General features: G+C 34.7%; 1 protein-coding gene across 1 annotated transcript in view; it reads left to right on the forward strand.

Annotated features, from left to right (window-relative positions):
• The first annotated feature begins 2,886 nt into the window (after nt 1-2,886).
• LOC121407455 (inverted formin-2-like) overlaps nt 2,887-12,458 on the forward strand; it is a 54,008-nt gene continuing 44,436 nt past the window's right edge. Inside the window, exon 1 of the mRNA XM_041598543.1 lies at nt 2,887-3,056. The gene's annotated coding sequence lies outside the window, so the exon portion shown is untranslated. The remainder of the gene's footprint in view (nt 3,057-12,458) is intronic.

Raw genomic sequence — 12,458 nt, forward strand, 5'->3', positions numbered from 1 at the left:
CCATATCAGTAAGATGATATGATTCATTTTTATGACCCGTTATAGCCAAAGGTTTTGACAATGCACCATTTAGTTCTGTGCCGTGTGTAACTGATTATCTATGAATAATAACAAACGGGGCAAGTCATTTTCAATATCTGACACACTGCTGGGGAAAGCAATGAAATGGCGCCCCTTTCAACTTTTGAAGCTTTTAGTTTATTTACCGGTTGGTCGTGAGTCGAAAGTTTGAAGCAGTGTTTTTAGAGCTTCTCCTTTTTACCCCCTTCTCCTTTTTTCTTGTTGGTGCCCCTGATGCCTTGCGCACGTGCCCCATATTATGTTCCGATTCTGTCACAGGATACCACACAGCAAAAACTGTGGTGTTAAACGGTGTAGGACCACAGCAGTTATTTTACACTGGTGTTAAATTGGTGGTGTTAGTTTTACACCTATAGGTGTTATTACAACACCTTTACATTTACACTCTTTGTGTTATGTTCAATCTTTCGGGTGTAATTTTAACACATCAGGGTGTGGTCCTCTCTTAACACCAATTGGTGTCAGTTTTAACACCACAGTTTTTACAGTGCATATAGTCAGCTATATCAAAAAGTAGACCACTGCTTGTCTTTCAATAACCACCCAAAATGCAAGATGGCTAACCGATCGTTTGGTTTCTCGGTTTAGTGAGAGTTGCTCACAATATTATAGTGTTGATACCTGTTTTCTTTTTTAAGAATCAGTCCTCTGTTATGATGACTGCATCGGACCACGCATACATTTTTAATTATTATTTTTTTAATATGACAGTGAGATTACTGATGTATATATCGATGATATAATTGATGTATATCATCTCTTTTTTTTCTTTTCATTTAATACATCTTGTTAATATTTCATTTTGTAATTGCTGAAACGCATCAGTATTAATTTCCGGTATCTTTGCAGTTTGATGTATAATTTTTATAATATATGGGTTATGGATTTATTATTTATTTCATAATAATGTTTTAATAATTTGTACAACTTGCTTATGGAATGTAAATGTGTATTTTGATTTGAGATAATACAATAAAACATCCTTAAAAATGTATATAAAACCACAAATAAGAATACCTTTCATACAATCTGTTCTACTTTAGTAGTGGATTACAAACAGTATCCAAGTATCATGCAATACGTTTGTTTTTGGAATTGGTATTAGATAAGTAGCTTGATATCACCTCCAGTTAAGTCTTAAGGTAAATACAACGGTTTAAGTTCTTTAAGAAAATACCAAACTTTTTATGAAGCTAAATTTATAACTGCCTTGTTAGATCTTTGCTGTGAGATGAATAAAGCAATGGATCAAGTCAATCGGGACTTCACTTTTATGAGTTTCTATTTATCTTCGATATTTCCTTATCTTATTTAGTTTAGAATCCGTACACTCAGAATGGGGCACTCCCTGGTTACACTGTATCCCATTCTCATTACTGCGTCATCTTCCTGCACAGCATTTTGTTTATACCGGTTTTTCATCATCACCACCATAACCGCCATCACCATCATCTTCCTCACCACCACCACCACCACCACCACCACCACCATCATCATCATCATCATCATCACCATCATCGTCCTCACCACCATTATCATCATCAATTTCATGTTTGTTGTTGATGTTTTTTTTGCTATATATTCATTATCTTTCTACACTCTCATATGACAAAGATGAAATTTTAAAGGTCAATACGGACCAAGACAGTGATTGAATACGTGCGTTGAAACTGGTTTACATACTATTATTGTGGTCGCAGGTGGCCAAATTGGGAATTACTGTTAGCCTACATGGAGAATGTATAGCCTACATGTAGGCTTGTTTATCCTAACAAACAACAGAAATATTGGAGGGGCACATTCGTTTATGACACAATCGCGAGCGAACGAAGTGAGCCAGCAAAAATTGTGACCTTTAAAAATAATAATCTAATGTATTCACAAATGATATCATATTTCTTCACCCTTTCCTTATACCTCAGTCACATTTCCCCTATACGGCGGCAGCCGTATATAGCGAGTCGAAAACAGCCGTTGTATTCATTTTTGTTTAAACCCTGCATGTATGTCACTGGTACAAAAAAATGTTAGAACGGCTTTTTTCGGGCGCACGACCGCCGTAGGAGGAAATGTGACTGAGATAATTCTTTGTCTCATTTTACTTTTTTTCTTGGTCTTGGAATTTTCACCAATCGAACAACGTCATCCCAGTCAGCACTGAAATTTAGGATGAAGGATAATATCAAAACATGACCTTGTACAACGTTGATCAATAAAGGGGTCAATAACAACAAATAATGCAGATTATATTTGTAAACAATTTTCTGAAATCTCGACATTAGCAGTCAAATTGGTAAGATATATATTGAGGTCATAACCCTGAAAGTGACCACCGGCTGGGTGTTTATCATTTTAGCGCGCCCATCCCCCTCGTTGCTATAAATCAGGGGGGGGGGGGTGGGAGCGGGGGGGGGGGGGGTTCAGCCCCCCTATTTTTTCCACAACCGTGTACAAAAACGTAAAAATGACCATATGATTTTTTTTTGCATGGTCAGTCCCCCCCCCACTTTGAGGTTCCGCGGCCCCTGAAATCTAATCTTTTTTACAATTATGATGTATTCGGGGCTGTTCGATTCTCGTCTCTTAAGACAGATAACATGCTTTTTAATATTCTCTTTGGATGCTTTTAATATTCTCTTTGGATGCTTTCATCATTTTCGTCTTGATTGATTGTTTCTCAAGAAAATAAATCAAAGTTTCTTTTGCCCTTGACACTCGACTTTAATAGGCTCGACAACGCGTGTCGTCTGCTATGCTGCTGCGTGATGCGTGCTGAACTTTGTCAATCGCACAATTCGTTTATTACAGTATCTCTGAGCAGTCGGCCGGGTCAACGTCTGAGCTCAACACGGTCCAACTTCACCAAACACCCTTGATTTCAGTCTGGTTGCAATATTACAGAGGAAGAATTAAATTTTTAATTGAAGTTTGATGCTCCATGATAAATCATTTGCGATTTTCAATCAATATCACACGTGAGTAACATTTTGAAGATCAAACCTCTTCCATTTTCTAAAATGATATTGAGCGGATAGCACCTGTAAACCACCGGGGCAGTATCGGCATGTGAGTAATATCGCTAGGGATGTATGGTGCTGTTGAAGCTTGTCGTGCTTCTTTAGATTGAGATTTTGGGGAGAACGTATGATTGTTGTGTGCTTTTGGACAGTATTGATAATTCGTGACTGATAGCAATTTCTCAAGTATTACTGCACCTGTGTCTTGGTTTTGATTTTGTTGTTGGACTAGGCATAAAGAAAAAGTGAGGGGCAATTGAGAAGAGAAAGATGTATGTAGAATTAAGGAATGATAAGTTAGTTTTCATTATTTTTATTCTATCATTTAGTAGTGAAGTCCCTCACCCCTGTAGAATTGTAGATATATTGAGGCCAATGCAATTGGATAATGATCGAGAAGTTTGAGGGGGTTATAAAATGTGGCGTATCGGGCAAAAACTGTCTAAAGTTGGAAGCGAGCAAAAATGTTGACATTAAATTTGACAAAACTCCAGATTTGTGATAGATTTTGACATAATTTCACAATTTTCTCTTTCCTTAATTTTCTCTATTCTTGGTCGTAAAAAATGTTGGGGGTCTGTGGCCCCCAAGCCACCAGTACGACAATACACCACACGGTGGACTGTACTGTTTCCAGAAGAAGCCCCCCCCCCTCTCATCTGTATGCCAGTGATTGAATTGGTAAAGAGAAGACAAGATGGAATTGAATTATTAGATAAAACTAGTTAAACATGAGATGGCCAGGTGGCCATATAGAATTATGAATCATGTCAGTAGAAAGTGTAATAGTTGATAAAATTGTGATAACCCATTGTTATACCAACTGTTAAGCAACAAACTTGCTAATTTTCTATTTGACATTCAGTTTAATCAACTTTTATGTCAACTAGTTTAAATTAATTTTTTGATAGGCTTGTTACCTGTATGAATAAATTGGTGACTTTTACAGGAAATCTGTAAAGAAAAAAGTACTGGTTAGTAATTTTAACATTTGTCTGGAATAATCCCAAAATAGCTTGATAATTGATGGGGGGGGGGGGTAGTGCACTGTACTCTCAGTATAATCAACTCATTCCATGCAATTAGATGGTATTGTTAGTGCTGCACATTGAAAATTAGTAAAGTCAGTCTATGTTCATCTGAAGTTTGAATAGTCAAGATATCATGTGAAACGCTTCTACTAATTGAAGTTCTTAAGTTTTGAATACTTGCAAATACCACTGGTCCTTCACCTTTGTTTTCAGACCCTTGTCAAGGATTTGGTCTTTTATGACAATTATATTAGGACGAATATTCTAGGGCTTTCAACAGGATGAGGGGAGGAATGGGATAGGGGTGGTTTAAGCCTGAGAAGGCCAAATGAGGTGAAACTTGATTGATTCATTGTGGAATTATTTTCTTAGAAAAGGAAAAGAAAATGGTTCATGGAATTTCATCATGTTATATTCACCACTGAATTGAAATCTTATTTCTAGATTTTCAGATGTATAAAAATAGGTTATTTGTGTATGTTATGGGTAATGTGCCTACCCAGAGGACTCTAGTCCCCTAAGCCACCCTTATCCAAGAAACCAGGAGACAGCGACAATGACCCCCTGACATGCCTGGTGTATGGCATCCTGCTAAGTCCAGAACGTGTATTGAATGTTCAGAAATGTTCTGGCCCCTTGTTAGGGGAGTACCTAGAGTCTAATAATGTCTCTGCTGATCTTCCTTGAGCTGCTCTTGATGAAAGAAAACAACCCGATGATGTCCACCAAGTTAATGAGACCTAATTCTGAACTGGGTAATGACTCTCGGCTTGTCTGTCTATCTGTCTGCACCTTTATCCTTGTCACAATCAAGCCTTTGCTGGATGGAGCCTTGATGTGATACTACTATCTTTGAACTTGTGTTCTATTACTCATGGATGCACTAATCTCTGTATTAATACTGGCAGATATTCTGCCATGTTGATCTGCCATTTATTGATGAGATTGTAGATGTTTTGTGTGTTAGCCCTTTTAACATTCTCCTTTAATAACTCACTGTTTTTTAAGCAACTGTGAGCTCTAAGAATGTAATTTATTTTACATTTTAAATCTTGTTATATTCCCATTTTTTTACCAAGGAAAATCTTGTCAGATTGAGAGGAGCACTTATTCTTTAACATCTTGTCCCTCTTATACTTTAAAACCTGATAATATTTTTTTTTAAGACTGTGATACAGTAGTGTACTAGGACACTGTTTTCACTACCTTCCTAAAACTAGTTTACTGGAAACAAGTTTAACGTGTAATGAGAACGGTCAAAGCGTTCTTCCAAACCAATTCATAAGACCACCTTGCGACGTACTTTTCAAGATCGCTTTGCCTCATTAAAGTGGTTTTTATCATAAATGAGGACTCAACCGTTCTTTGGGAAGCGATCTATACACTGTAATTTCGAAACGTGTCGCCCCACTGATAGCATTCCCATAGCAACAAGATCACTTTACGTGAAGTGATTTGAAACCACTTTCGGGTGATCGAATTGGAATGCTAGCAAAGCGATCTTCCAAACTGGTTTCCTGAGCCGGTTTCCAGTAAACTAGTTTTAGAAAGTGTAATGAGAATAGGGTCTATGATTCCGTCAATGATGCCATCTGTTACTGATACTGTAAAATTCCTCCACGTTCAAGTTTCTATCCATATTCCAGTCAGTACCATTTCATGTGATAAGAAATTTATTAAGTTCAGTTTGATGTAGGTAACCAACTCTGATGAGGGAGATATCACAGATACAGATAATAATAGGGAGGAAATGATTGGATGAGGAAGGGGTAGAGAGAGAGAGAGGGGGAGGGGAAGAAGAATACTGGAGGGAGAGGGAATGAACCAGTAAAGAAGGTTTATGGAAAATAAATAGGTTTGAGAGATGGAAAGAACATGGAAACAAAATATGAAGCTAGGAAAGAGGAGGTAATGGAGAATGATTTGAAAGATTGATACTGAGTACTTGAAGGGAAAGAGAGGTGGTGGAGGAGGAAGAAGTAAGTGATGAAAAAAGGATGAAGGGGGCGGGGCAAGAGGAGTGAAAGGGGGACTGAGAGGGGAAAGAAAAAGAGAATGATAGGTAGGGAAAGAGAAAAAAAACGGAATATGAAAGAGAGAGAGAGAGGGTTAACACAAGGAGTAGGGAGATAGATAGGCGGTATCGTGAAAAATGAAAAAAAAAATTTTAGAAGTAAAAACAGAGGAAATCGTGTGATGCATCGAAACTCAGCTGTCGTAAAGGAGAGAGCTTATGTATTGGGATGATGTGATTTATGTATCGATCCTACCGCCTGTCGGCTGAGTGGGCAATGTCTTCAACTCAAATGTCAATACACCCACAGTCTAAATTTATGTGACTGACTTTTGAGCTTGGATGTTTTAGGCATCATTTTTTCCCAAAAGGCATGAAAATAATGTTAAATGTCATTCAAGAATATATAAAAAATGTACTTGTACAAAATAGTCATTTGGTCGAACCTGGAGAATATGATTTTTTTTGTCTTGTGTAATAAGCAAAATTTGTTTGCCTATAACTTTATTAGCCTAACATCTTTTACAGTATGATTTTTAGTTTGTCACAAGCAGAGTGTGAAATACAAATTGAACATCTTCTTGACTGTATTGTTACATGTAAAATGATAAGTTACTCAAATGCCTTGCAATAGATGATACATTTAGATTTACAAACGATACATATTTCAAGATCCAGCTACCACAATATTTCTTCAGATTTCAATATATGTGTATTAATTAGCCCTCATTAATAAAGTATACAATAGTGCTACATTATTTTTTATCATTAAAACCTTGGATATGCTATAAGTTTTGAGTTATAAAAGTACTAATCATAATTATAAGAGCAATTAAAATTATGGGGTCACCATTTGTAGTTTTATCATTCATTGCAGTGTCATCTTCTATTTTAATTTCAGAGAAAAGTTAATTATAATGACCTTTTTTTCCATTTTATGTTCTTGTATTTCATTCGTATCTATATTCTGCTTTAAATGTAACTAATTTTGGATCAATAAAACTCCCCCCCCCCAAAAAAAAGTAATTTACTTTAAAAAACTATTAAAAATGTAACAATTATTTTTGACTTATTGCAGTTATTCATTGTTATTTAGGCTTGTATTTATAGTCGATTTGCTATGTTAGCATGCACTTTAATTTTATTCTGGAATCATGCCAGTTTGAAATTCCGGTTTTTAAAAAGGGAAGTTTAACAAGAGTTTATCATTAGCATAGATCCTGTATAAATGTTTCAAAAAAACATTTTCTGTTCATAACCAGACAGGGGGTTGAACTTACACATGCTTTACACAATTTCCTTCCTGGAAACAAACTTTAATGCGTCTGTTATCGTCAGGGCCCTTCCTTCCTTGAAACTGGTCCAGAATCATTAAAAAGCCATCAAGGTATTGTGTTGTCATAAAGGTCCAACATTCAAGTGCAAGTTCCACCAGTTGTTTACATTCTGTGAAACACAGCACACAGATTGCTCCTGTGTGGAGGTGCGGAGATGGGGAAGATATTGAAACTGAACTTTTCAGGGGAATAGCATTTGGGATCGAACTGCTTGGTCATTTTGTGTGGTGTACATTGATTGGAGAAGTGTTTGTGAGATTTCAATATCTGAATTTGTGACGAAATTAATTCTATATACCCACAAGGAAGGATTTGGTTTAAAATAAAAGGCACAACTGGAATTCTTGTACACTCATTTGGAATAGCCTACAGTGTAAGTAGTTTTTAAGTCTCATATTTTCCAAGCATAAGTGTATCTCCTCTTCACTCCCATACTTTTTGTTCATTCAGTGGCAGTAGAATATTAAATTCAATATTAATTTCCTTTTGATATTGGACTTCTGTCTAATTTGTGTAGCATAATAAGACATCAGGGTTGGCGATTTTTTTGATTTTTTTAAAAAAATCAAAAAAATCGGATTTATTTGATTTAAATCAGATTTTTTTTATTTAAATCAGATTTTTTTGATTTTTTTAAAGTTCCTTCGAAAAAAAGGGTAATTATCCCCCCCCCCTTACTCTAACAATGACATCAATATTGATGTTATACATTTCACCCCTACTATTGTTCTTAACCACATATTTTGTAATTAAAATCCAGTAAAAATGGACAATTAAAAATAAATTTGAGGAATCATGTATCTGAACTTAATTCTATCATACATAGGCCTATGAAGGAATATTCCATAGGGAATTCCCAGTGAGTAGAGAAAATTCCCCTCTGGGATTTTTCATTCAAATATTTAAAAAATCCAAGAGAAAAAAATCCCTTATCAAAACTGCCAACAAACCCTTTGCCAATTACTAGTATTCATGTATATTGTAAGAGAAATAATTCAAATCAATGATTTTTTTCAATTAGTCACAGCTTTACAATAGTCAAAGAGAGACTACAACTGTATATGTTTAGGATCTTTTTGATAAAAAGCTCTTCTCTTGCTACAGATATAGATGCAAAACTCTCAGTTTTGGAGAACAATATAGGAGATAGCTTAGTCAAAGGGTGACTATACTACATTCTGTTACTGTGATTTTTTTACATTAATCTACAATTTTCATTCCCATATTCTCTACAAAAAAAATCTGTTTGATCCATGAAGTATGAAAAAGAATCTACTTACTTTTAACTTAAAGGATAAAAACTGCAAAACTGCTTAAATTACAACATATATATTATTACAAAAAGAAGTATTTTATTTTAAATGAGACACAGCTTACAACTGCCAATGATTGTAACTGAAGTACCTGCATCTTAACATTAAAATGCAGTGAGTTTTGCAAATTGTTGTTATAGAGCTCTTTCCATTATTACATGCAGATACAAAACTTCCATTATTTGTAGCACTGAACAAAAAATGGGCGGCAGTGACTTAAAAGGTTTATAAGAGAAAGCTTATGACTGTACTACATTATGTTAATGTGATTTTTATAATTATGTTATTTAAAACATCAAATGTATGATAAATGTAACAATACGAAATAAGAGGCATGTTAAATATGTTGATTACATGCAGGTATCATTTTTTTTATTTTACATGACAGCTAGAAGTAGTTATGTGTAGGCGAAGGATCAAAAGTGGAAAACTGCCAACAAACCTTTTCTCATTGACTTTTATATATTATATATTTTTTTTTACAAACTGCTCTCTGAAAAGTCTATGGATTATGTGAAAACTTTATGTTAAGAAAGAAATTGACTAATAATAACTGACAAAGAATGTAAAACTTCAGAAGAAAAACTCGACATAATTTACAAAAAATGAGTACCTATTGACAACATACATCTGTAGTTTTTAAGGAATTACCTGATTTTATTAATTTGATTTTAATTTGTTTTAAGTAGATATGAAGACTTTGTTGATCTTTTATTGATATAAAGTTAATTCAAAGTTTTTCAGTTGACTTGAAGAATTAAAACTGCATTGAACAAATACTTTGTCCATGATTTGTACACTTTTCAATGGAAGTGATTTAAATCAATGATTTTTTTAAAAAAATCATGGTGATTTAAATCGCGATTTAAATCACGATTTAAATCAATGTGATTTAAATCCGCCAACCCTGTAAGACATTGACTGTAACTGATGTATTTCTGCAGTTAGTAACTGTCCCTACTTGTAGGATGAGCTTCATATCTGTTAGCACCACAATTTTTGTAGCTAAATTTTCATTATCGTTGAAACTCAAAGACTGAGACCCTACCTCTTTGGGAAAGGTCATTGCTAGATTTCCCAGGATCAGGACTTGTTTTCATTACAAACCTAGACAAGTGGAGTGTACATGTAATTGAAAGTGGGTAGATTGTTCCCATGGCATAGCAGTACTTTACTTTCCCTATCGTACTCGGCTTGCTCATAATACTACTCTGCTCAATGGACCAGGGATCTATGCATGATACATACATGTATGTAGTAATTGCCCAAAGAGCTTGTTTCATGGAGATATTTTTTTTTCTTGAAAATCTCCATGCTTGTTTCATTATTATTTCCTTTGCTGGGGTGGGGGGGGGGGGTCCATGGCATTTTGGTTATTCCTCAGATCTACTCTTTCCCTCTACCACTTTTTAAAGGGGAAGTTCACCCTTAACAAACCTTTAATGTAAAAACAGAAGAAAAAATGATTAAGAATGTTGGTGAAGGTTTGAGGAAAATCTATTAAAGAAAGTTTTTAGGATTTTTAATTTTGGATATGTGATGTCATAAACAAGCAGCTACCCCATATGTTATGTGATATGAAATTAATAAATTTCAAATTTTTAATGGTTCATGATGACGATGACTTATTGTTGTTTTCTTTTGAGGAACGGGTGTGAAATGATTTGTTTATTGAAATTCTGAAGGTACAGTAAAAAAGATTTTTCAATTTTATGAGAAAATGACATTCCGTTGATTTTTTACGATACAGTATGTAGAAAAGCTGCCCGCATATGACGTGACAAATCAAATGATTAAAATTCTAATAACTTGTTTATTCTTTGATGGATTTTCTCAAACCTATGACATTAAAAAAAAGAAATCTATTTTTACATTAAACTTATTGTCAGGTTGAACTTCCCCTTTACTTAACAACTTATCATTTGATTTGTATACCATCATGGTTAAAATCTCTTAGCAGCAGCTTACAATCTTCACATGGAAAGATTATTAACCCATGCACCTCTTTCCTCCCTAGTTTTTTTTCGTCCCTAGTTTTTTTTTGTCTTGGCTGGAAATCTCTTGAACCATGTTTCTGTATATGGTATTTAGAGAACTTCATCTCTTCCATGTTTGTATTGAAATCTCTTGATAGAAACTAAAAACACATTAAAGGATTAGTCTCTGAGTTGCATTATTTACAGCCCACTGAGTGACATTGTATAAAACACATTAACATGACCATGTATATTCTACAGAAACATGGAAATAACAGTCATGGACAGAACATTCCATTATGCAGGAAGTCAGATAACATACAAATCAATTAACATGTTGTCAAAGATATTTGCAGTAATGCCATCTGCTAAACCTTGAGTTCAAAGTCACAATCAATGACAATAAAAGATTGTTACATGTTAATACAAGTCTAATAGAAGGCAAGCATCTCTTTGTAATCATTTTTTGTTTGTAATCCTTTGTCAGTGATATCTATTGTGTGAAAATCAATTATTTTACAGAAGTTGTTGGAACAAAATCAAATCATGGTCATGCATGGTTTATACTTTCTGTGTAATCAGACACTGCACTGTCATTTTTTTTGTGACACTTTGTTGCTACTCATGAAACACAAGGATAGGAAATGGTAATTAAAATAAGAAGTCATAGGCACTATGATCAGTATTCAATTACATGCATTTACCAAGCTAAGAATGAAAAGTAAAGATAAAGAGGGAGTTCCCCCAGTTGAATATTGCTTTCATTATACATTCCACAACTTCCTAATATTCCCTTATTTAATCTAAGCTTAGATTAACTCAGATCTATGGGATAACTACAATTTGGAGCACATTTTCCCCAACTATGGACTGTATTTTGTTTAACATTTGGCCAATCAGAACTATGCATGTCATATGTTATTTGATGTGAATCACTTCATTTCAGGAGGCAATCATACCTGTTATCATTACTATAAGAAACTCACATTCACTGAATGATTACAGCATATTGAATTTCATTAATGTTTAACTGTCAAAATACTTTCTTCAAATCCATATTTTGTAATTGGATTAAACTTTGGACATCTTCCACACCAAGGCTGCATTGGCATGCCTACGTGTAGATCATTGAAATGCTCCTCCATTTTGATATACATTTGGATACAATGAAGACAATCTTGGCCAAATTGGTAGCAGACATTGGCATGCAGACTCACTTGGATTTTGTTAAACTTCAGATGACATGATGGCATTCCACATTTTAATCAATAAATGATTCAGCACGTCTGCAGAATTTGGTCATGTAGGTCATAGGGAAATACAGTTCAGGTTAGAAAGAATTGGAGTAAAAAAAAATTAGGCAATCAAAAATGGGGTAATGAGGTATGAAACTGGATTGAGACAGAAAGGCCAGGGTGATAAGATTGATTCGGAAAGAAAAGAGAGATGGATGAGGAGAAGAAGAAGGAGTAGGAGGAAACATTTTGAAAGTCAAAGAAAATGACTTATCGACATTATCCAGGATAAGTTATCAGCAACATACGAAGATGTTTGATGAATTCATCTTTTTTTTCTAAAGAAAGCTTGTAAGCTTTGAAGTATCATGCTGCCGCTAAGAAGGACATGCACACATGCATAATATTGAAACGTGAGCTCGATCAAAGGCAAGGCCAGTTACCGACCATCTTA

Source organism: Lytechinus variegatus, chromosome 1, assembly GCF_018143015.1.
Source record: "Lytechinus variegatus isolate NC3 chromosome 1, Lvar_3.0, whole genome shotgun sequence".
Lineage (NCBI taxonomy): Eukaryota > Metazoa > Echinodermata > Echinoidea > Temnopleuroida > Toxopneustidae > Lytechinus > Lytechinus variegatus.